The sequence below is a fragment of the Scophthalmus maximus genome, chromosome 1 (genome assembly GCF_022379125.1).
Source record: "Scophthalmus maximus strain ysfricsl-2021 chromosome 1, ASM2237912v1, whole genome shotgun sequence".
NCBI classification, from domain to species: Eukaryota; Metazoa; Chordata; class Actinopteri; order Pleuronectiformes; family Scophthalmidae; genus Scophthalmus; species Scophthalmus maximus.
The window spans coordinates 20,576,832-20,601,414 of record NC_061515.1 but is presented as its reverse complement, the minus strand read 5'-3'; the positions used below and the strand labels follow the sequence as shown (position 1 = coordinate 20,601,414).

The 24,583-nt window shown below is 42.9% G+C and overlaps 1 protein-coding gene across 1 annotated transcript in view; it reads right to left on the bottom strand.

The window, feature by feature from the left end:
- The window catches only part of filip1l (filamin A interacting protein 1-like), a 60,972-nt gene that overhangs the window by 14,135 nt on the left and 22,254 nt on the right, over positions 1–24,583 (bottom strand). The window lies entirely within an intron of this gene.

Sequence of the window (24,583 nt, the reverse complement as noted above, 5' to 3'; positions counted from 1 at the left end):
ATAATAAAAACAGATGTACGGGTTTTGTTGTTATTTTAACCTTTGTACATAGCCAGCTCTTTCTCCCTGATGTCTTTATGCTAAGCTAACTTGAAATATACTCTAACTAGTACATAAACATATAAGCAGCCCTTACATGTGGAAGCCGACCAAATTTGTGACAATTGCATGAGTGTAAAAAGAACAATTTCCCTACGAAACTTTTCACAAAACTGCACAAAGCTCTTCAGTAAAAGTACCTATTACTTCTTGCAATGGACATTATGTAAATGCAGTATCTGTGGCGAGGGGTTGGGCGATTAAACATCCTACTGTACCTGTGGGTGTAAAAGGCTTTCAGCTAATGGCTCGGCAAACAAAACATTGGATTTTCATGCAGGAGTGTAATCACAGTTTAAGCTGGCACAGATTTATCTTTATCAGTGGCACATTGTTCAGCTCACACAATGCCACAGTCTTTACTTTCATTATCAGATTTCTCTTACCTAACCCGTGAATTTCTCCGGCTATAGCTGGTGACTAGGTCACCGATTATCATATAATGGCGACAATCCATAGCGTACAATAAGACATCAAATTAAACTGTGAATACGTCAAATATAAATATCATCCTGTAAAAAAGGATTCTGTAATGATTTGCTTCGGGCCATACATAGCAGTTATAAATTATCCCAGCAGTGTAATGGAATAACAACAGCAAGACTCTTCCTGCCTCCTGCCCACTAAATAAAATATGTCATGGCTTCACAATGGCTGAGGTCACTGTTACTAAACGTTACGAGCTCCGCCAGCCGAGCTGAGGGAAAGATTTGCTCCATTAATGTAAAGCTTCACCATGCAGGGACTTTTAGGTGAAAGTAAAAACACTAAGTGGCCAATCAACGCACAACGTCCAATCTGACCGTATGACCTGTCCTTTCATTTGAACATCGGCCGTCCCCTTTGTGCTGTCATTAATATCTGGCTTCAAAGGACGTAATTACACGACACAGTTAAAATAATGATCGGAAATGAGGCTGGTGCGTTCAGATCGGGTCAACAAGCGTTGTGCAAACCATATTCCCCAACTTCTTTAAGTCTGAGAATGTAAAACAGAAATCTCCCATATTTGACCAACACTGGTATTCCAAAGCAAAATTAAATTTGGTGTCTTCTGAGACTGCTGACAAATACCACAAACGGCAGCGTGCACACTGTGACTTTGAATCTTGCAGACGGAGCAAGTCACAACTCCCGAATTCCTCAAAAGAAGTAAACCAATAACATGTGTTCTGACGACTTATGTATATAAAAAAAGAATAATAATAATAACAATTAATCACAGATTTTTTGACCAATTGGCGGAGACGGGTGTTGGAGAATGATGAATAAGGCAGTGTGAGAACGTTTGGATATCGTCAGTCTGGGCTCAGAGCGACGATAGAAGCCAAAGATAGCATTTGTTTTTGCCTGTGCAAACACACCAGATTTGATTTTGTTTGAAGAAACCTGTAAGACTTAAACCTGTTATGAACAGAGTGATGGGGTAGACTTTTCCGTATGGCGAGTGTCACGTGTTGTCGACAGTAAGAGTCTAGAGCAGGGGTATCAAACTCTGGCCCGCGGGCAATTATATTTGGCCCGCGAGATAATATAAAATTTCTATTTGGGCTGGCCCGCTGGTAACACATGCACCGCTAATACTACAAATCCCAGAATGCTCTGCTAGCGCCTTGGCGCGTCAAGACCCGCAAGCATCCCCTCCTCTGTTTTCATTCATTCACAACCTCATGCTACCAGTCACCTCGGGCAGATGTCAGACACCCTGCAAGGAAATCTGGGCCATTTTGCGTGCTGCCAAACCATAAAATTGCAGATTTCTACCGCCGTGTTCTCAAGTCTACAGTTTGTTGAAAAACTCAGCGTACTAAGAGCTGAGTTTGCCCATCGATTTGCCGACTTTGAAGCGCAGAAATGTAGATTTGAACTGCTCAAGAATCCGTTTGTAGTTGACGTAGAAAGCGCACCAACTTTGCTACTACGGGGCATGGACTTCAATGGTTGGATTTTCATTGAAGGAAATTATCATCATTGTTATTATTAATTTTGTTGTTGTTGGCCTTTGAAAAAAGATTCCATTGAAAATTAACCGAAAGGCTACAGATGGAGAAAGAGGCATAATATTATTTTTATTATTAAAAAAATTATTATTATTTATTTAAGAAATGAATGCCAATGATGTGTCCTTTATTTGAAATTGATTTCTCAGGTGTTTATAGTATTAAGCTTTGCTTGTTCCAGATTCAGTGTTTAAGTAAAACTTAAGTTTGTTCCCATATGAAAAGGTGCATTATTATATCTAGAAAGAAGGGAAAACATGCTTTTTTTCAATTAATATGAAATCTGGCCCGCGACTTTGTCCCAGTTTTTAATTTTGGCCCACTGCGTATCTGAGTTTGACACCCCTGGTCTAGAGGATCAGAGGCTGAAGGAGTCTCATGGCTGAGCTTCCTGATGATCGAGTCTCGATTCTGTCTTTCAAAAAACCAAGTCTGGCATCCACTTGAAAGTTTGAAAACTTAATTTCTGAGAGAAACTTTTCCCTGAAAAATTCCAAAGTCTTTCAAGTAGCACTGGGGCACTGGTGAACCGTAATGCACACTTGGGTAAAGCAGGATTGACTGCAGGGCAATTTAAAACACAGTATTTAACAGTCTGCAGATTTCATGTCGCAGCGTTCAGCCCCAAACTGTGATGTATTTTAAGTTTGTGTTTTCTCCCTTTTTTCCCTACAACAAACTGTTTGTTCTTGGAACAAACAATTTGGTCATCCAAAATTAGATTCTATTTCTGGGTCTGGACATATTTGGGTCCCTGAGTACTGTACACTTGAAACAGATGTCAGGGATCAAACACGAGAGCAGGCCACACAAACATGTTTGCTGTGACAAGCCTCTGCCAAATGACAAATAGTTGGGAGATGGAGATGTATTATGTAACCTCCATGGGATGACTATTGAGCTGACAATAAACAGAAAAATGAGGAGGTTTGGGATTTGGTTTGGACGAGCATCGTGTGCGGTTTGGCAAGGGAGTCGTTAAATCCAGAGGCTCGGCCTTCCGGCATTTCTTCAGAGCTGGAAATTCCAAGAGTTTACAAATTACAAAACATGAGCGACGTAGATGACTTCGAGGAGGAATTTACTTGGAGAAACAGTCCCGGTCCAATTGTGAGTGCAGTCTAAGCGTGGTTCAGACCAACATGATTATTGTGTCAAAATAAACGCGGCCTCAGGCATCATCTTTGTGGCCTCGCGGTTAACATGGCAACATTATAATTGCAAATTTTCCATTTTGATACTGACTGGGGACCTGTGTTGCGCGTCATAGCCATCTCTCCCTCCTCATGTTTACAGTTTACACCTTTGCTGTCCATTAAAGGAAAAGTGCAAAAAGGAATGTTAAATAAAATACAGGGTTGTCCAAAAAACAAGTTCAAGATCAGCTTCTACCACAACAAAACTCACTTAACTTGCTCGAAATGCTGGAAGTTCCAGAAATATCACAAGATTGCAAAAAAAAGAAGGATTTATTCTTTTTGCTCCACTGGTGGAACAGTGTGTCGACAAAGTGCAACGGGAAAAGTCTTGGTGAATGAATCATGATGCACAAGAAGCTTTGGATAGCTGTGGAGCGATGAGCAGATGAGCAGTAACGGTTCTCAAATTTTATCAAATGAGCATAAATGTAATATTTCCATCAGGTTTCACACACACACACAGAGAAGATTTTTGTTGTTGTGTGATGTTCGTCTGGCTCACTAGTTGTGACATCATCTCGTTGCTCATCGTCTTTTTGTTTTATGTGGTTGAACACGTAATATTGGATATCCCTGATTTCTGTTGCTTGCACAACGTCTCCAACTACACATGAAGAAAAATACAGCTGTCGTACGAGCACATCGGAGAGTTGCCAGTACGTTCAGGCAAAGACACGTTAGAGTTTGTAGTTGCATGTTTGAGTGTATATGTGCACTGGCCGGTACCTGATCTGCGGCGTGAATCTGTAAAACCATTAATGTCCAAACCAGATGGAAACGAGAGATATTGCGGAGTGCAATATGTTTTCCTACCCTGTGTGATAACTACAGGAGGTCTGTCTTTGATTGTTTTTTTATTTGTCCTATAGCAATATGCGTGAGTTAAGAATTGGAACAGCAGTCTGCAGGCTGCACAACCAAACAGAGTCGGAGAGACAGAGACTCGCACTCACTGAGCGCAAGAGTGTTTTGGTGCGACTCCTGTTGCACATCAGACAAACCACCCCTCTGCAGCCGTCCCAGACGAGGCCTGGTCTTGCCCCACACACTCTGACAAGCACATGCTTGTGCGATACGTACAGCCCGGGGGCTGATTACCTGACATACATATATGACATCATCGGCTTGTAATCAAATCCATATGTCTCCTTTTCTCCTCTCTCTCTCTGAGTCCGCTCTGTCTCTCGCTGGAATCCTATCTCTTTGTAAATCCACCCATGACTTTGCCGTCATATTCCTCTTTCTGTTTGTTTTTCTACTTTGCCCTTTTGCCCCCATTTTCTTGTCTCTCTCTCCCCCTCTCTCTCCTTCACAGTCGTTTGTCGGCCGCTCGTTTCTGATCTCAGCCCGGGCCCCAGCATGGGCTCCGCTGTTAAAATGGAACGTGATTTTGATTGCCAGGCCTGAAAACCCTCTTGTGGACATTCGCCGGCCTTTTATGGCAAAAAATCAGGTTTTACGGCCATTCTCTGGCTGAAGGCCTCTTGTTCGTTGTTGTGATGGCATGTTGTAGAGTCAGAATAGCGGTAATTGCCTGTTCAAGGTGGACGTGACTCACTGGTGGTTGCGTTTTCCCCTCTTTAACTTGCATTTCATCGTTTTCCTTGTACTATTTCGTCATGGTTTCATCTCCGCAAGTGCTTTATGGAACTTTTCCTTTATTCTAGCTCTAGTTATTTGCGTCAGTGCACCTCTGTGTCTGTGCCTGGCACAAGTTGTGTGCACAGGCATGTATTTGTGTCAGCTTCTGTCACGAAAAGTGAAAATGACAGTAAACCCAAACATGTTCTTTGCGGTCTGTCTGTACCTGTCTCCATAACTCTCTTTTACTGTTAAATAACTAGGATTTCACAGTCTCATGGAACCTCAAGAGCACTTTTACCTTTTTCACTTGTGTCTCCATATATTTTTTGGAGATTCTTATTCGTGTTCAGCTCAGTTTAACTCAAGTAATTTAAGTTTTCTCATGTATTAATATCAAAAGGATGGTAAAAAATTCTTCTCATCTCCCTAACGAATGGGAGTACGAGCTTACTCAGTTACATTTTCAGTCCACATGGGTTGAGACAAACTATGCTGTTGTGGCAAAGGTACAGCACATGCTCGTTATTCTTGGTTCTTGAAGGAGTAATCTTTCGTTGTTATTTCCCAGAGCCCATGACAGGAACAAATAGTTCCCGACGCTCAACCTCATAGCGAATGAAACACGTCACCCTGCCACGGAGCGATGTAAGATTCTGGGCAGGAATCACTCACGCAGCTTCAGATTGAAGGGCTGGACCAGGCAGACAGGCTGTAATTAACACACTCACAAAATGAATGTGTGTGTGTGTGTGTGTGTGCGCAGTCGACAAAGCGGGCGTGTGCCAGTTGCCCTCGATTGGTACAGCTGATAATCATTACCCCTGCAGCACTGCGGACTTTGATGTAAATCACAAACACTTAAGGAGGATGTTGCGATCACTGTTTGCCCAAATGTGGTCGATTTCAAAGGCCCAAGGCCACACACATTAACCGCCAGCCGCCACACGTACAGTATGGCAAGAGCTCGGCACCGACTGGCTTTACGTAATGTATGGCAGTCTACGAACACAGAGCATGTCACATGAGGTAAAAGGCTGTTGCAGATCCAAACCTTTTTGTAAAATGTGACCCTATCCATCTAGTTTGCAACCGCAAAACTGTTTTTGAAGAAAACAGTTTACGTTTTCTATCAACATAATGAAGACATGTTGATTTTTGTATCTGGTACTGTATGTCGCTTTTCATATGTAATAATTGAGGTTAAGGTCTGGAAAAGACCGTGGTCAGGTTTAATACAGAAAAATCTGCGGTGCCTGGAGACATTTCACTAAATCAACCATCTTTACTAACATTAAACACATAGGTTTGTCAAAAAAAAGAAATAATTGCTTCATGAATGTAATTTTGTCATCGTCGTGCAAAAAAAGAGCAGTAACATGATTGTGTTTCAGACACTTCTTCTCGCTCTGTCAGTCTCAGCTGCTGATATTTCATTTCATGCATGGGGTTGCTGTCGTGTTTTTCTAATTTCAGTTGCGACATGAAACAAAAAGCATCGATTTCTGAGAACATCGGAGGACAGCTGTGAAAGAGGGAAATATATATATATATATATATATGTAATGTGGAATTTTCTATGTTCAGTTGTGTTTTTCCCTAGTAGTTTGACTCATTTGCAGCACACGGTGTTGGGACGTCACTCTGACTCTGTGTCCTGTTCAGTAGGACAATCGTAACTGGAGAGTTACTAATTATCGAGGCAGTAAATAAGCTTCGCTAATCTGCTTCCCAAAGGGCTGATATTTGTGTTCATTTTTCCCCCAGACACAAATATGTGGATGTATTTTTATTTTATCGAATCATTACTTCTGTTTTTATTTTTAATTAGCTGAGTTCTCATCATCCCACGGCAGACGTACCCACTGGGGGTTCAACTACCCCCTGGCTGGGAATCAGTGCCCTACAGCACTGAGGCAACTTCAGCTTTACAGACAGACTCTTTAAACTCACACAAACACATGGTGGCGATTCTTCACACCCCTTCCCAAGAATGACAACAGCTACACAATAGAACAGGGATCTTGTAACTTGTAACAGCAAAATTCATAGGGAAGAATGGAAGCATACACACACGCATACACACACTAATTTGTACAGCTGTCAGGTGAGCAGGGTGGATCTTCCCCCGGAGACACTTTGATGGTTTCCTGATGGATTAGCATTGATCTCACGTCTGTGGAGGAACACAAGAGCTGCGCTCTGATCAGATTCCAACGAGCTGAAGTAAAATAAAAAGCCAGAAAATTTTAAACTTTAAACTTTTAAAATCAGTTTATTTGACCTATACAAGCTGCATATTCACATGTATCTTATGAATTCCAGCCTCGGCCTAATTAATATGTAGGACGAAGCCGCCACACAACCTCTACCTGGCTAATCTCTTAATGTTTGCCTTCCCAGGGGCGACAACCACATCCCAGCCTCACCTCTGTTCTAATCAGCGGCTCAGCCTGCGCCGAATCAAAGGTTGTATTCATGCAGTTGGAGATAACTGAACTTCAAAAGGCTTCCGTGCCGAGACTAAAAGGTTTAAAATGGAGTATATATACAGCCTGCAAATGTGAGTGTGGCCGCTCGCCATATAGCAACTCATTTAAAGGGGCCATATTATGCTCCAGGCACCTTTTCAGCCGCCTCCACGTATATTTGGTTATCTGGGGTGTCTGCCAGCCCACGGAGAATGAAAAGAAAACAATGAGTCGTTGATTCGTGGTTTGGGTTGATCGTGCAGACGGTCTGTAAACGAGCCATTCACAGCCCGGGCGTCAATTGACGTAAGTTGACTCCTGCTACTGGGGCGACCACGCCCCCAACCTGAGCAGCACCTCCCCCCTTGAAGTGCGGAAAAACAGATCGCGTCTACGCCATAATTTTCTCGCAGCTGCCGGTGGAGCTGCCGGCTTGCGGCTGCCAGCGGACCTCGCGGCTGCCGGCAGAGCTCACGGCTTGCGGCTGCCGGCCGGCGTTCTATCGCCCAGCCCCTTGTGCTCTGTGTGTAATTATGGAGAACGTGTTCGCTGTGCCTCCCGGGTCTCTACGTCGTGTATGTGCCTTATTACGTGCGACTGTTGTCATTGCAGCGCAACGCCGTAGTTGCGCAGCAGACCCGGGGAGGAGCGAGGCGGAGCGAGGCGGAACACGAAGGGAGGGGGGCGAGGAGTGAGCAGGAAAGCGCTGGAATCGACCATAGTCTCACAGGGCTGTTTATACAGAAAGAGGAGGGTGCTGTGTGGCTTGATCCTTGAGGTGTTTGGACATGGAATGGCAAAGACATGTAGTGCACACACCTGAAAACCAATGTAACTTGTGTAAAAGGGGGCATAATATGGGCCCTTTAAAGAATTGTTACATTTAACTTACACATCAAGTAAGCCAGCTCATCTCTCTGAGCCAATATGGTTGTCCGCCATAACCACCTACGCTGCTTCCCAGCACATTTTCTGAACAGATGGGTCAAACATACTTCTGTTGAATATTAGGCCCGCGGCAACCGAGGAAACTCGCCGGTCTCTCATCAGCGGTGTGTATCCAACTCCCACGTAGATATCTGCCTCATGTTCTCATCCTCTGACTTATCTACAAACACTGTCCAGCATCTTTAAACACAGGATATGGGTTTCCTAATCTGGTCATCCGTTTCGCCTTCGCGAAAATCCACTGACGGTGGTGTCACCACGTTGCTATTTCAGCACTGGCCGGATTATGGGGACACGTCCAAAGGCTGTGATACATGATCAGAGTGTACTGTAGTTTAGCTGCGAAGCGACAATTTGGATGAGGAAGGACCTAAGGAAGAGATTTTACTATCTCTGTCATAACTTTTTCGTCTCGATCCTCCTATCTACCTTCAACTATCCGTCTGCACTTTCCGTCTGTCACACCCCTGACAGAGGTCAGTGGACATCCTCGTTCGTCATTTTATCCGAAACCCTCTCATAACACTTTGGCTGCGTTCCGCTCAGAGCAGGACCTCCGATGACACATCGTTTTTCAGAAGTAATGGCTCACATGTGAGGGATAAGAGGAAATGATGGGTGATCTGTCACATGTTCTTTTGGGGAAATGGAATCAGACTACAACACATACAGACATACTGTGGGCGAATGAGGTATGACAATGCATGCAAATTGTGGAGCCTAAATGAAAAAATAAGCTGCTTTTTTTCCCCCAGTGCCTAACAAGCAACTCATATGGCTGTTAAGTAAATGTTTTATATGGGTGTAACCTGCCAATTAACCTAATTTAGGTTGCATGCACAGCAAAATGAAGAGCAGTGTGAGCTTCAATGCAAGTCCTTCACACCTAAAACCTTCTGCACAACTCTTCTGCAATAGAAAAGAAAATCGACATAAATGTCCAGTGTGATTGATAACAGTATGACCTTTCCCGTATTATGGCTCTGCCTATTGTAATTACTTCCTTTGCACAGTTTATCAAAGGCGTTGTTCCTCCCTTTCTCCTCCTCCCTTTGTCTGTTACTGTTTCTTTGCTTTTCCCTTCCTTCCCCTCCCCCTTTCTCCTCTTTTCTTTTTTCCATTACAGCCAGTTCGCTGCTCCCTCGCCCCGGATCCTCCCACCCGGCGCTCACCTCTCTCTGTTTCGGGAGGAATGCAAATGATAGTGATTCGGGATGTAGGGTGTGACGCTTGAAATTACATCAGCGAGACAGAGCTGTGATGAAGCGAGTGTGCGTGAGTCTGTCCGACTCCCCTCCCAGAGAGGGATGAGACCCCAGCTGGGCGGCGCGTTGTGATCCTACCTGACACAAACTCTTTCTATTGTCTGCTCACTTCCTGTCCGGGCTTTCATTACCCCTATTACTTGGCAACTTGCCTCGAATTGTCACAGGCCCTAATTTAAAGTGAGGAGAAGCAGACTCACACCACGTCATTGCTTCAATTTCTCATGGATTTGTTGTATGTCATCCCCACATCTGTATTTGTTGTTGCAACATTTCTGTCCGCTCAAAACATGTCTCTCCTGGCCTTGTGTCATCCGTTGTTCTCCTATGTGTTATTTAGTCCATGCAAGAAATAACTGTCATGGGAGGAGGATACATTTGATTAAATTCACTTGTTCAGTGATTCTTGAGCTTCAACATAGTGCACACCTTATTGTGGGAAGTTACTTCCATGCCATGTATCTTGCACTGTAAATTCCAGAATTACAGTTAATGAAATCTAACTGAATTGAATAAAATGAAAGTCAGGTCTGGTGGTTATCAATAATATCGTTGGCAAACTTGGTCTTTGCGAGTCGAAGCTCATGCTATGTTCACATCATATCGTCAGTACTGTAATTATCAGTTTCTCAGTTTTCCTGCGTGATAAAATACCAATTACAAGTCAAGATCTTCCTGGTAATTATGACTAGGAACGTCCAATTTTTTCTGAAGCACCAATATCAGACTTCCCGACAAAAAGTACAGAAAGTCCACTCAGTGCGTCTCCTTGCAACGCCAACCTTCAGACATAAGTCAACTGTTGCAATAAGAACATTTCACCCAGGGGCTCGAAACTTCAGCTGCATTGTTTTGACAAATACGTCTTAAAACTATTTTATCCACTATTGAAATTTTTAAAAATCTAACGTCAGTTTGACAATGCTCTGCCTTAAGGGATTAACTGTAAAATCTTATGAAAATCTCATAGGTTGTAGGTCATAGGTCAGTATGTTTGTATGGAAGCCAGTAAACAGACATTTTCTGAATGCTGTTCTACCCCTATCCTGCAGCCTGGTTTAAACAGGTCACATTTGTGCACTTTCGTAGCCGTCGTGGCTTCGTGCCACGCCAGTCCATTAAGGTTTGAAACCTCTCAGGGAAGTGGGGAAAAAACAAGAGCATGTTAGGGGATAATGTGGTTCAGGGCAGCCGCGGTGTTTTCAGGTCTCTGGGCTACATGAGGCTCCCACGTGGCAGAAAACACTTATGATGTTGATGAAGTGCACCGGCGGGACGTCTTAATGCACGTCAAGGGGCTGCCTGAGAGGATCGGATCAGCAGCGTTATTAATGAAGGGACTGAATATTGGATTTTAGCCCGTCTCTACTCCGGGTGATGTCACCGTCTGGGGAGACACGACTAGTCTCACCTCGGTGACTGAACACAACAGATGTCTCACATCTGGATGGGTTCCAGAGAGTCATTTTAGCACTGAGGGGTTGTGAGGGTTTAGCTCAGTTCCACTGACTCCCAGTAATGATGAGGATTGATGGCATTTTTTTCTTTTCTTTCAGCGCAATTAGCTCTGGCAGGGTGCCTGCATGTTGAGAGGTTTTACAAGATCTTTACAAAAAGAAGAAGGTAAAAACATCTGTTGGTGTAGTTGCATGAATCTTTTTAGTTTAACCATTTTAAAAACACATTTTGTCATCAGTGTTTACTGTTTCATGAATGCAAACAGCTTTTATATCACCATTACAGCGTTAAATAGATGACAAAAAAAACGCTGTATCAAACACTTTATACATAATTAATCTTTTTTAATTAGATTTTTTTTTGATGCAAATGCTAATGAGTCTTGTTATTGAGCATTTTCAGGATTTAATGACAACCTCCATTTCTTTATAGCCCACTGGTTCATTCAGGTAAGGACTATAATTGTATTTTGCTTTAAAATAAACATTTTCTGCAACATTCTGCAGCACGTAGGGTACAGTACACATTCACCAGGGAGAGATTGCTAATGCAACAGCAGTTTCATACCGATGGCCACTTAGGAGCTCCACTTGAGTAACTGGGGCTTAAGTGGGACAATTTGTTGGATCCTTTAATTGTACCCCTCCCAGCAAGAGAGAGGCTAACATTTAAAAACGTAATATTGAAATTTGGATAGGATGCAGTCCTGAAACAGAATAGTTTCAGAAAGGGGGGTTGAGCATAAAACTGGCTGTAATATAGGGCTGGCTCGAAATGTGAGCTCATAATTTTCTTTGTTTGAAAAAAACAAAACAGAGTGTTCCTGAGGAATGATCTCATGCTATACTTACATTAAATTAGAGAGATCCAGGCATAGCATTTATTTTCTCTGGTGTTTGCTCTTTGTCCAAACCACAGATGCCATACCTCCTCCTCGGGCTGAGCTTAAACTTTACGAGATCCCGTCCTAAATTGTTGGATGATTTAAAAAACGGATTACAGGTGAAACCCGTGGCCTGCACCAAAGAAACCAGAACAAATAAAACACTCGGCTCTTTGCGGGAGCCTTGTGCGGTTTTAGTATCCGACCTTCCTTGTCTCCTCACTGACATGGATACTTCCTCTTTCTTTCACTTCACTAAGCCATGGGAGCCTCCTGAAACTGGATCGACCCTCTAAAACTGTTTTTCCACCCTCTCGTCATACTACCCACCTTTGTCGCTGCCAGCGGGATTCGCTCAGTTTCCAGCCCCAAAAAACATTTTTCCCGAGATATCAGCTGCTCCGCTCTGACAAAAGTCTGATTTCATCGCTCTAATCTTTTATGGCATGGCGCACAGGCTGTCGTAAATCCCACCGCATCCCCCATCAAAATATTATCTCCCGGACATCTTCATCCTTCAGTGTTACAAGCGTATCGAACCGAGTGCCAGCCATTTATGGCTCACCAGGTCAACTAAAACGTCAGGAGAGGAGACTTTTGAGTGAAACTAAATTGACTGCATCATTTAATCTTGGAAAAATACGGTGTAATTGAGGTTCTGGGCTCGCGTCAAAAGAACAGCTTGACTCTGGAAATGACTTTTAGGAAGAGTGTGGTTCAGAGTTTTGGGTGGAGGAAGGTGGATGTTGTTTGTTCTGCTGTTATGACGCTGCGGCTCAACTGCACATTTCGCGGTCCATGTATGAAAGTTAATAACTGTCAGAGCCGTCAGGGACGCCGTGCCCCAGTATTAATTAACTTGGCACTGGATTGACATCCTGCCATAAAAAGACAGTATTTTGGTTTTGTGTTAAGTCGTGCATCATATTGAGGGTTCGATTGAATTTCTTTAGTGTTTTTGCAAAAAGCTCAGTGGGATTTGTAAAACATTAAAACTATGAAACATTGCTTCCACATTCTTATATAAAAACGATGTTTCTGTGCACATTACTCAATCGTTAAGTTTTCATTAATTCCCTTGAACTATGAATGAAAACAGTAATTATTATTGGGGAAAAGGTGTGTCTACGACCATAATGTTTGCTATCGTATCTCAACCCTGAAACGGACCAGTCTCCCAACCTTGCAGAAAAAAACATTCTCATCAATCATCAGCACCTTGCGTCGGATCTGGGAGGGAGGGAATTCAAAACCCAGCCGTGGCTCTTATTTGTTGGTTTAATGAGAGTCTTGTCAAGTCCCAAGATGCACTGGGACAGGGTGGTCCCTCTGACAGCTCTCCATTGTTCCCCGCCAAAGAGTCAACCTCCACAGTTCTACATTTTGGTTTCAATATTGCTGCTTGACGCCCGACCACCTCAGTCTCGACAGGTCCTCCTCCAGACCGAGTGTACAGCCTTGAGATTTTTCTTTCTCCCGCAGAAACCACAGACTCTCGTCCTGCTTTCATATACGTGGGTTTACAATTTGGGGAAAACCTGACATCTTGAAATTCCTCTGAGATGATAACCGTTCGAGATTGTAAGATCACTGAATACAAGAAAATCCAACTCCCCCAGCCACGAATATAAGGCTATATTACGAATAACAAGCAACCTAAAAACATCAGTGTTGTCTTTCTCCGTCAGAGAGACTTCGGATAGGGAAAATTAAATTGAACCCCGTATCTTATAAACATCTCTAATTACCAGTAACCATCTCGGAATTAGTCGCTTAGAGCTATTTTCAATTTTACACAAATCCTATAAAGTCCCAACAGTGGCTGCAAACACAATGACTCAAGAACAACAATCTCAATAATGACGTTGAAATATTAATGTTACATTATAGCTTATATTATTGTACGTTTGAGGCACTACTATGACAAAACTTTAGGAGAGTTTATAGATGAGGGGGCAAAGCAACAACACAGGAAAGTGAAAGCGACAACAGTGCCAAAAATCTCAACAAAAAAACCCTGTTCCACTTTGACAGGATGCTGTTATTTGCTGCTTGGTTTACACAGTGAGAAGCGCTGAGAGGTTACGTTCTACGAATGAGATGTGGGACATTTAGCCAGACATGTGCTTAATGTATAATGGCGGGGGCTAATTCAAATATGGACATAGAGGTGGGCCAAATGCAGACCGGTCGCTGAAACGTCATCACCTATGTCGAAGCTTCCCAGTTAGCTGAGGCCAAGGAGCTAAGCTAATAAACTAGGTTAAATGTGAGCCAACGTTAAAGCTAGCTAGCTAATCAGTCTCGAAAAGCTAGCTAGCATGAAAAGCTAGCTAGCACGAAAAGCTAACGTCGTTAGCTTGCGCCAACTTTACCTTCAGCCTCCAGTCAGTCCCCTCGCCTCAGCAGTATTCCCCTACCTTCCCAGAGAAAAAAACTGGTGATGCGAGGCCCTTCGCGCTAATATTTCCATGCTCTCGCGCTTGTAGAGTGAATGTTTTTATTGAATTCAAAGCTCCCTTCAGGCGCGCGCACATGTTCGCAGTTCACTGATAATCTCTGGTATACCTCCATGTCCCGTCCATACCCCCCCAAAGAAAAATATTTTCTTATCGGATCTACTTGTTGTTTACTTCTTTATTTTGGCCTCAAGGGACAAACACAGAAAAACTATAATTCCCCACACCACAGTCGTAAACAGTGCAAAGATTAGGTTTTCACACAGACATTAGTCCGTGGTAGTCTACCTTACCTGTACTGCTATAGACATTACTGTACCAGATTATCACTTTGAATATGACTAAGAAAGGCACTTTTATATTTGTTACAAGATGTTTATTACTTCCAGCACATTGGTTGTTGTTCAGTTCACCTGTGATGCTTCCACTTGCTGCACAAAACAAACCAGTACCAGCTGTCGCTGCTTGACTTTACAGTTTTATAGTCTTTCTAAAAATAAAGTATTAGAGACTGTCATCTATATTCTAAGCTGTAGCTCTTTAGTTCCATTTTATCCTACAGATGTGACATAGCAGTGTTGTCAACATAAAAATGGGAGCTACACTCTTTAGTGGACTTCACATTTTTCATTATCTGAAGCATTTATCACTCATTTATTAATTTTCATCCTACAGTCACAATGTGGACGTGGTGATGAGTTTGTCCGGCGAGGTGTCCAGAGAGCTGCAGACCTTGGCGTGCTGTGTTTGGCTGGTGGACTGTGGTGGAAAAGTCTTCTTCCACTCTGTTTCCACTCCGTGAGGAAGAGCAGCAGCTGACGTCCTCATCATCCACTGTGGTGGCGACAACCTGAGGGAGATCAGTAGCATCAGGCTGTTCAACATGAAGACGACCTGTAGCAGACTCACTTCCAGCACCTTGTGAAGGGGACCTGTTACTGCTACAGTTGGCAGTGTCACTGCTATTGAATTTGGCCTTCAGGTCACACTTTGTTAAGCCTAAACAGATCCCTGACTATCATGGACAGTGTTGAGTTTATTTTATGTTCATCAATGTTGATAAAAAATACCAACTATAGCTACAACACTTATTACCTCTGCTCCCCTACAGTCCCACACTGTATCCCCTTCTCCTCCCACCACATGGACTCTGCATCTCAGGGGTTAATTCTGAGCACAGCTGTTACTCTTTGCACAGGGCCAGTCTGTATATTAAATGTATTCTATAATTTCAATATTGTCCACCTTTTTGTGTTTTGTACCTTCACAAAAAATAAATCTGTGAGTTAATCTATAACTTCTGGTGCTGGCTTATAAATTATGTTTATATCATAACTATTTTTGTCTTTAATACTGACTGAATATGTGAGATTTCACATTCAAATCAGACTATTAATCGACAAATAACTCATACTACACATAAAACCTTAAGCAATAACAGGTTTGTGTGATTTAAATATATTTTAAAAACTGTGTAACAGTACATGTAATGATAAGAACTGAGTGATTATTTTTTCTTCTTTGCTCTTGGAGACAAAACATGGTCAGCACAGTGGACTCCTTCAGGGAGGTCCTTACCTAATAACAAAGACACAAATAAAAAATAGTAAGACACGTTTGTAAATAAAGAGGTTTGTGTGCTTGTGTTCTGTAGATATTCAACTGTATTTGAATGTAGTTTTAGATTTAACAGAGTTCTACCAACACAGTGAATGTACAGTATGTATAGAATATTTAATTGTCATCAATTAAGGATGAGCCCAGTTCAGTTCTGCCTCATGTTGAACTTCCACTGGTCCAGTCTGTCTGGATCATCTGGAGGAAAACTACACAAACAAACCTCATCACAGGCGATCACAACAAGTCTGTTTCTGCATCCTAATTATGTATCGTGTCGGTTTTAGTAAAACATATGAATCAAACTTCTTGTGTTCTTCTCTCTCATTTTTAAGTTACCGTACAGGCGCAATAAAAAAACTCCATCACAACCAACAACACTCTGCATTCCTCTATGTTAACGGTATCTTCTGAAACAAGTCTGATATGTGACATGAACACTACATTACAAACACCTTAGTGTACCTTGACAGTTGCATTAATGTCACGTTAACATTGCATTGCTCATATTTAACGTGGTGGACCATATTTACCATCCACACGCAGACGCCTGTTAACCGGCTTATGTCGGTGTCGTGTTGGTCCCACTAGACTCGTCAATAGAGCCCATTCTCGCTCGAGGCTAACCCCAGCTAGCTGGCTGAGAAGCGCTTTAGCGCTAAGCTAACGAACAGCTACCGAGCGCAGACACCGACACCCGCTAATGACTGCAAACACAGAACAACACCATCATTTAACTTACCGAAGCAACAGGAGCGCAAGCTTCCTGGACTTCTCGGTTGGGACGACTGACAGCAGAGCAGGCGGATTATTCATCCGGTAGTAGCTTGAAATGTTCTCCGCAAGCCACCGACATGGCGGTCGAGAAGTCCCGTTCACTGACCTGGGATTAATTCAGCTGCCAGCGAGCGGCTAGCTGCCAATCAAGTTTCCATGCCCCTAATTATGCAGAATTTCAAATATAATATAAATGGTGGAGTTATAACCCCCCCCCCCCCCCCCCCCCCCCCCCAGTTGTCAAGAAGGGGGGGTTCCGCCATTGGGACCAAAACCGTTTTTTGAACCAGGCTGTAAACATGTTTAATTCTGCTCTAAAGTTGGGCATTTTAACATGGGGCTCTAAGAGGATTTACTCGCTTTTGGAGCCAGCCTCAAGCGGGCATTTAGTGAACTGCAGTTTATAGCACTTCCGCATAGGCTTCATTTCTCAGCCTCAGAGTTGGCCCCTTGGTTGTTGCCTAAGGCCCCGGATAAGCTGGCCTTTCCTCCGACTGGCTGATACAGGAAATCAGATCATGACATGTTTTGACAGGAAGATCCTCAATAGACTGATCTGCCATGGTCTTGGGAATTACTTATCTGTTATCTTTAGTTTTTAACTTTTCCATACATATATACTATTATATATCTACTTTACCCTATCCACAGTATTAGAGTCATAATGAAGGGTTGCTGTAGTGAGATATATGTCGTATCAGTGACCAATCACTGGCTAAAATCATATTTTTGCCTCCAATGTTACCCATACCATAGACAAATACTGACCTGTAGTAGCATATTATTAGCAATTTAAAATTGTTCATAACACTATAATGTTGTCATAAGCAGCACTGAGAACATTCTAAGTTTTAGAAGGGCATTTTTCAATAGCTTTAACTCCTTGTTTGAAGCATTTGCAACTTGTGTATATGTATCATCTGATAGGATAATAACTTTTATACAGGCTATGGATTCAATCATTCATTCACTGTTTTTGAAACATTTACGGGAGCTTCAGGTGAGATGATATGTTGCGTAATAAACTTAAAAATGTCTGTATACTCTGATCTATATTCTTTATTCTATTGTTTGTAAAAAAACAAAACAGTTACACTGCCTGGGAAGAGAGAGTTAAAGAGACACGCATGTTCTTCTTTTCCATCTTGTTGAGGGCTTACTACTGTGCAGCAGTAATCCTGTTTAAAAAAAAGGAAAGGGGAGAAAAGTTGCAACTTTGATTCACTGTCCCCGTTTGCACAGTTCATTGTGGGGCACGTCCTGATAGGCCATTCACCACAATGAGACATTTGATTTGGCAGATCCGGGCAAGCGCTTTTCCTCCCTCCATATTTTCACTCACTATCTCAACCCTGACTTGGCTGCGAGCACAGGCTCATTGTTCAGACGCCACAGCTGCCAGCTCCGAGGACCCAATGTGCGAGTTTTCTCGCTGTTGCTTCCTTCCAGCCTGACGGGACAGGGGCGAAAAAAATGACTTCCCCTCTGCCGTGTTTTGCCTGGATGTAACTCAAGAAGGTGTCCGCTGAAAATAAGAGAGCTCAGCCCCTCGCTGGCAGGGTAAACTTATCCTCTGCAATGTCAAGTTTGCGTGTCATTCTTCTGCCCTCCTCCGCCACTCGATGCAATATGAGTCTCGCCATCACTCCCTGTCTCCAGCTCTGGCAGAGGCCACGCACGGTTCACAGCAAGCGCAGAAATGTCATACTAACTCTACATTGGCCGCATTTTTTCCCGCTTGACCCCGGCCCTGCACATATTTCTTTTCACAAATAGTACATTAGCTCATACATCACTCCTGCAGATTCCCAGTCACCATAGGCATTTGTCAAGCTCTACTCCGTCGGCCATTCAGTTTGTTCCTGCTCTCTTTTTTTCTTTTTTGACCCTGACACATGGTGACTGTAACAAATAAGTTGTCATACTGCTCTAATAAAACTGTTCAGTTAAATGTACTGGAAAACTCCATAATTCATAGTTAGGCGAACTCCCAGGTGCCATGTTGCCAGCACCAAGCACTACGTCACCCACTGCCCTTAGTGTTTATGCCCCTATACGACCTGTGCATGGACACCATTAAGTCTGTTAACCTTGTCCGACCCCATACATAAACCCTTAGGTATTCACTGTCAAACTTCAAGGCTTTTAAAGGACGTTGTGCAAGACTGAAAAATAAAATATGGATATGTCTTTATCACATGCAAAACAGGGCCATTTTAATTTTTTTTTATTTCATGTTCTTGTCAGCTGCTTTAGAGGAACTTGCACAATCGAGTTCACTACTCGAACTGCAGGAATGGCACACAGCATGTAATTTCTATTTTGGGGTTAATTTCTCCTCCTGTTGTAACAAGTCTAAAAAAGGTTGGAAAAAAGGACAAGCAGCGAGTCTCGCGTCCTTGTGGTCGGTGAGGTCTGATCGCCGCATTCTGTCAGGGACATGTAATCACATTACGCCATGCAGTGACGACTCTCTGGGCCCTTAATTACCACCCGGTTCACAGATGTGGCGGAGCAACGTTTTGATGGTGTCGCACATTAAAGCCAAGAGTGTACACGCAGAAAAGGTGCCTTCATTTGAGCGGTGTCTGCTCTGCATTAGCGGCTTCTGTCTCCTGACACGTTTTGACGGGCACCTGCACATCTGCAGCGCAGAGGTGCTCAAAGCGCTCGGAGGAAACCGGGCATCTGTTAGGAGTTGATGCGCCTTGTCTCCTTCAAGGATTTCTCTCATAATGAAAGTAGATAAGATAAAAGGAGACAATGATAACCAGGTAAGATGGCCGGCAATTGCTTGGTTCTCACGCCAGTACCCAAACTAGAACAAAATAAGCCATTTCTTAGTTCTGAGTTCATTGCACAGGTCTGCAATGCAAACGTTGAGGTAATGGTGCCTTCATTTATTTTCAAGATCTGACCAAATGGAAGCAGCATTAACATCGTTGATCGTATTTACATTTCAATGTGATTCGATGCAGGGGAGTGTTGAAAAAGACACAAACGTCTCGTCAGTTTTAAAATCCTGCATCTTTTTTACTTCAAGTATAACATGAAAGCCCTACAGGCCAAAACACATCTCTTGAATAGAAAGTGTTTTTTGATCAGAATATCATTCTTCACACTTTAGATTGATCTTAGACTAAGCAAAACATTATTATCCAGATAAATCTCCCCGCAGAAGGCGCCCTTCAGTTTACGAAGTTGTGCAACTCGACAGCCTTAAAGGTTTACTTAAATGAAAAGGAGGGTGAGTTTGTCTGCGTTGCAGTAGATTCAGACAAATGGGCCTGATGCTGAGGAGGCCGCAGGGCAATCTGTTCGCTATCTGGCCAAAGCAGAAAAGGGAGTGTCGGCTGACGGGGCTCAAATTAGGTCAGTAGCCGCTCAGTTTTTCCTACGGTGTGGGAGTGATGGTGATGAGCTCCTAGATACACAAACAAAGCTGTTGTCCGAGGCAGGAAAACAAATGCAGCCACGTAGGGATTAACCCCTTCTTTTAGTTTCACGTCCATATTTACCTTTTTTGGTTTAGTTTTTTGTATTTTTTGTTCATTTATGAGGACGCAGTGTGATTTCAAATTGGTCAGCTCTTACATAATCTGTTATTTTTAAATGTGAGGCAACGTCACACATTCAGTATGCTCAAACAAAAAGTCTTAAACAGCAAAGTAATTCTCAAATGACGTCTGTTCTTTTGATGATAAATAAATTGAATAGACAGTATTACGTCCTCAAATTGTACTTACATTGGAGTAAATGCGATTAGTTACTTTCCACCACTGACTACAAATTGAAATGATCCATATCCTTTTTTTACATGGACAGTAAAACTGTACAAACTTCTTGGAACTTGGAAACGTTATGAACTCATAAAGGCCAACACATTACATCATTTTTGGCAAGCGAGCCACTGAGCATTAACCATGGCATTAATCGTACTGCAGTGTCGTCTCTGTCTTCATTTGGCCTCATCTGTCTTGATGTAGTTCATCCATGAATCCACTATTTACTTGTTCAATGCTCGGCTAAACTCAAAGACATTCCCATAAAGCTGTACTAAGAAAAGTGATGATTATTTTCAAACCCGTTCACTCTTTTTGTTTGGAGCAAATGAAGCCCAACGATGTAGTGACGTATTTGGAGACAAGGCAGAGTGTTTTTGGAAGACTGTAAAGAGGTGGCCCCATGTCCTGTGTGTGTGTGTGAGTTTTGAGGGTGTTGCTGAATGTGTCATATTTGTGTGATTTTCGACCTCAACATGGGGGCTCACCGAGTACAACTGCAAATATCTGAATAACGTCACATACTGTTCAATCGGCAGCTTGAGGAATAGCTTTCCTTCCCATATAAGGAAATGTTTGACACGAGCGCCTTCTAAAAAAAAAGCTCATGATGGAGACGTGTACTTTCCAGTACCATCGCATGAAAGTTTAGAATATCTCATAGTTTAAAACTGACCAGACAATTCCTGCTATCACATACAGTACATATCTCATCCTCTCATTTATCACATCAAAAGCTCCAGCCGGCTTTGAAGGGGAATGTGGAATATGCACGAGGCTGAAAACATTTTTGTGGTATGAATACAGGTGTCTCTTCACACACAGTTTGTTGGACCACTGATGATATCTTAACGCTGCCGAGGTGAAGACAGATCCTGCTCATGCATGCAGTGGAACATGTGTAGGTTATATGCAGCGCAAGAGTGGCTGAAAAACGTCCTAAAACGAGCTGTCGTTTACAAAACGTCATTTTTTTATTTTGCAAATTTCACAGCCTGCGTCTAAGGTGAACTTGCAGAGGCAAGAAGAGTGATCATCAAAAACCAGATAGCCCAGTTTGTAAAAAAAAAGAAGAAAAAAAATATAAATGGCTGTGTTGTTTCAAAGAACAGGGCAGGTCTGGATAATAAGCATCTCAGCGATGATGAGGGCATCGCCGAGGAATGTTCTCCATCAGATCCACATGAGTGATGTCACCACCGCCGCAGTTAAGTCGACCAGATGGCATGAACATATACCGCGTGCCCTGCAAATCGTTAAAGAGCAGGAAGCAGGGGTCATGTGGTATCATGCTCGCAGCTACCGTGCTTTTTTTATATTAAAAAGCACAGTAACAGTGATTATCACTTACCGTGCCACTAAATTTCAAGAGCACGCTCACTTTTTACTTAGTTTCGAATCTGCGGGCTGTTTCTCAGTCACACACCGTTTGTTTCCATAGCAAAATCACAACTGTTGAACTTCCTCACAAGAGGCCTGGATGCATTGTGCAAGAAAACAGTGACTAACAGGATACAGAAAATTACAATTCTAATATTTGTCTTGGGAAAGTACATGTAATAATGTGAGTCATGGGAAATTGCTGAAATAGAATGATATCCGACACCCAAAGACATCTGACTTCAATGATCCTCGTACGCATTGAGTACGAGTATGCATACTCGTACTCATATATTTGCAATATATATATCCCCGTTTCATATCGATTCAATATCATACATAGGGAATGGGGTTATAAAGGCAAAATATGTATGTAACAGTTGGAGAAATATATAAATTATTTGATTTAAGTTGTAGTTTGTTTCGTTGTGTTGTAAATGTCCCATCATGTGAGCCCTTGTGCTGTAGCAGGCTATCGTCCTGGTGAGGACCTGAGTGTGTCCTCCTCAAAAGAAACTAAAACCTGGCCTCAGTAGACATATTGCCTCTCTTCTCCCTTTGGCATAAAATGATCCCAGACCAGTTGGCTCGGTGAACGTGAGATTACATCACAAGAGCTCTGGGATTCAGAGGTCGTGCCTAATACCAGCCGCTGTCTGCAGACGTCAGCACGTGAGGTAACTTTTAATATTGAAGATGGAAGGATGGATTGGATGTTTGATTCTTGGCTTCTGTTTTCATACATCACATGATGTATTGTATTGTACCAGTATGTTGGTATATTGGTTCATTTTTTAACACTATGCATTACACCAAAGGACACATATGATCATAAAAAATTTGCTCCGTGTCAGTTTGTTCCGTGTTAGTCAGTTAGAACAGAGGCGAGCAAAAGGTCTGTCGTGGCGTAGCTGTGTGCATTGTGTGTGTGTGTGTGTGTGTGTATCTGTGAGCTGAAGTCATGTTTAAAGTAACATCTGTTGATGGTTAGGATGTCGCTCTCGCTCTCACACCCCTGCTGCTCCTGCAGTACCCGACGTGCGATGAGGTCATCACTCATGTGAGGCGGCCTGATCGACTATTAATCAGAGGGAAACCAGGTTCATCCCCAAACCTCTTCCTGGATTTTTACATGCTTTTTAGGGCTTCAAGGGAGGAGGTCGGTCAGAAATAAGGTTTCAAAAAAGAAGGCAGCAGGAGATGAGGAGTTGACAAATGTGAAGTGTGCACAATTGTGTGTGTGTGTGTGTGTGTGTGTGTGTGTGTGTGTGTGTGTGTGTGTGTGTGTGTGTGTGTGTGCATTTAGAAAACGAAAGAAAGTAAGTAAGTGGGGGAGAAAAAGAGTTTGTCCATTTCCAAACCATGCTGCAGGATGCAATCCCGGAAAAAAACGGAAATGATTACATTTATTTAAAATGCGTCGCGCAACTCTGGATTAACACGAGAGAGTGAAACAAAAGCCCGTTGCACTGCGGTGCCTCTCGTACAGCACGGTGAGCCATGGCAGCTGCTCTAAAAAACACACAGAGTGCTGTTTCAGCTTCTCCTCCAACAAGTGATAAGTGCCTTTTCCCTTTTTAGAAGTCAACGCTTGTGGGGGTTTGCAGTTTTGTTTTTTTCTAGCACTCTGTAATAATGTTTTGGAAAGAGCGCAGCGCAGAACAGAAGCCGCTGAACAAACTCTGGGATTTGTGCTCGGGCGATGGACTAAAGCGTCGTTTACTCAAGCTCCTCAGGGATCCTCTGTTTCTTCCTGCCTGAGGCACTCACGATGACATGTCTACCTCAACATCTTTACAGGCTCAACGGACTGTTATATGACAGAAATACATCTTCTCTACGTCTTGTTAAAACTCGCTTGTGATCCGCTCCTGATGTTTCAATAGCATAGTACATCCTAAATTGTACTGACTGCCGGAAAACAGGGTTTTTTTTCAGTATTGTTAGTTGTGTTTTGGTCTGTACCAATCTCTCAATTCTGTCTGAAAAAACATTTTAGGAGCCGTATCACTCACAGATTTGTGGCTGTGGCTCCGTAGAGTCCCCCCAAGTTTGTGTAACTTTGCCCCAAAGAGTTCAATGAGTTACTTTTCAAAGTAGACCAGGGTCGTGACTGTAATCAAAAGGGTCGAAGGCCAGTTTTTATTTTTGGGTACCAAAAAGTGAGCATTCCCAAAACGCCTGAATCCAAAATATCACAGGAAAACAATACAGAGATAAATACGTGAGGTTAAAGTTTAATCAGAATTAATGACCACGACTCCAAAAGACAAAAATTATGATAAATATCCATCCGACAGTGCTGTGAAAACTGACCTTTACAACCCTAGGTAACAGCAACAGTTCAAATGCTGCTCGGCCCCCTCAACCATGAAGGAAAAGGAGCTGAGCCCTCTCATGTACACTTACAGCGAGGCCATATACCTAACTCATAATTATCCATATGGCGGCACTGAAAAACATAACGTCTCATTTGAGGATTGTCTGGACAAACAACTCGGCGAGGGGGAATGAGGTAATAGGACACCTTCTGAACACGCGCATTTACCTGATTACTTCACACGGGCTCGTGTCCACGACTGTAACGGAGTCCTCAGCTACATAAACAAGGCTGCGTCCAACCTCTAGAGACAGATGACAACAGCAGATGTTGAACGCCAACCC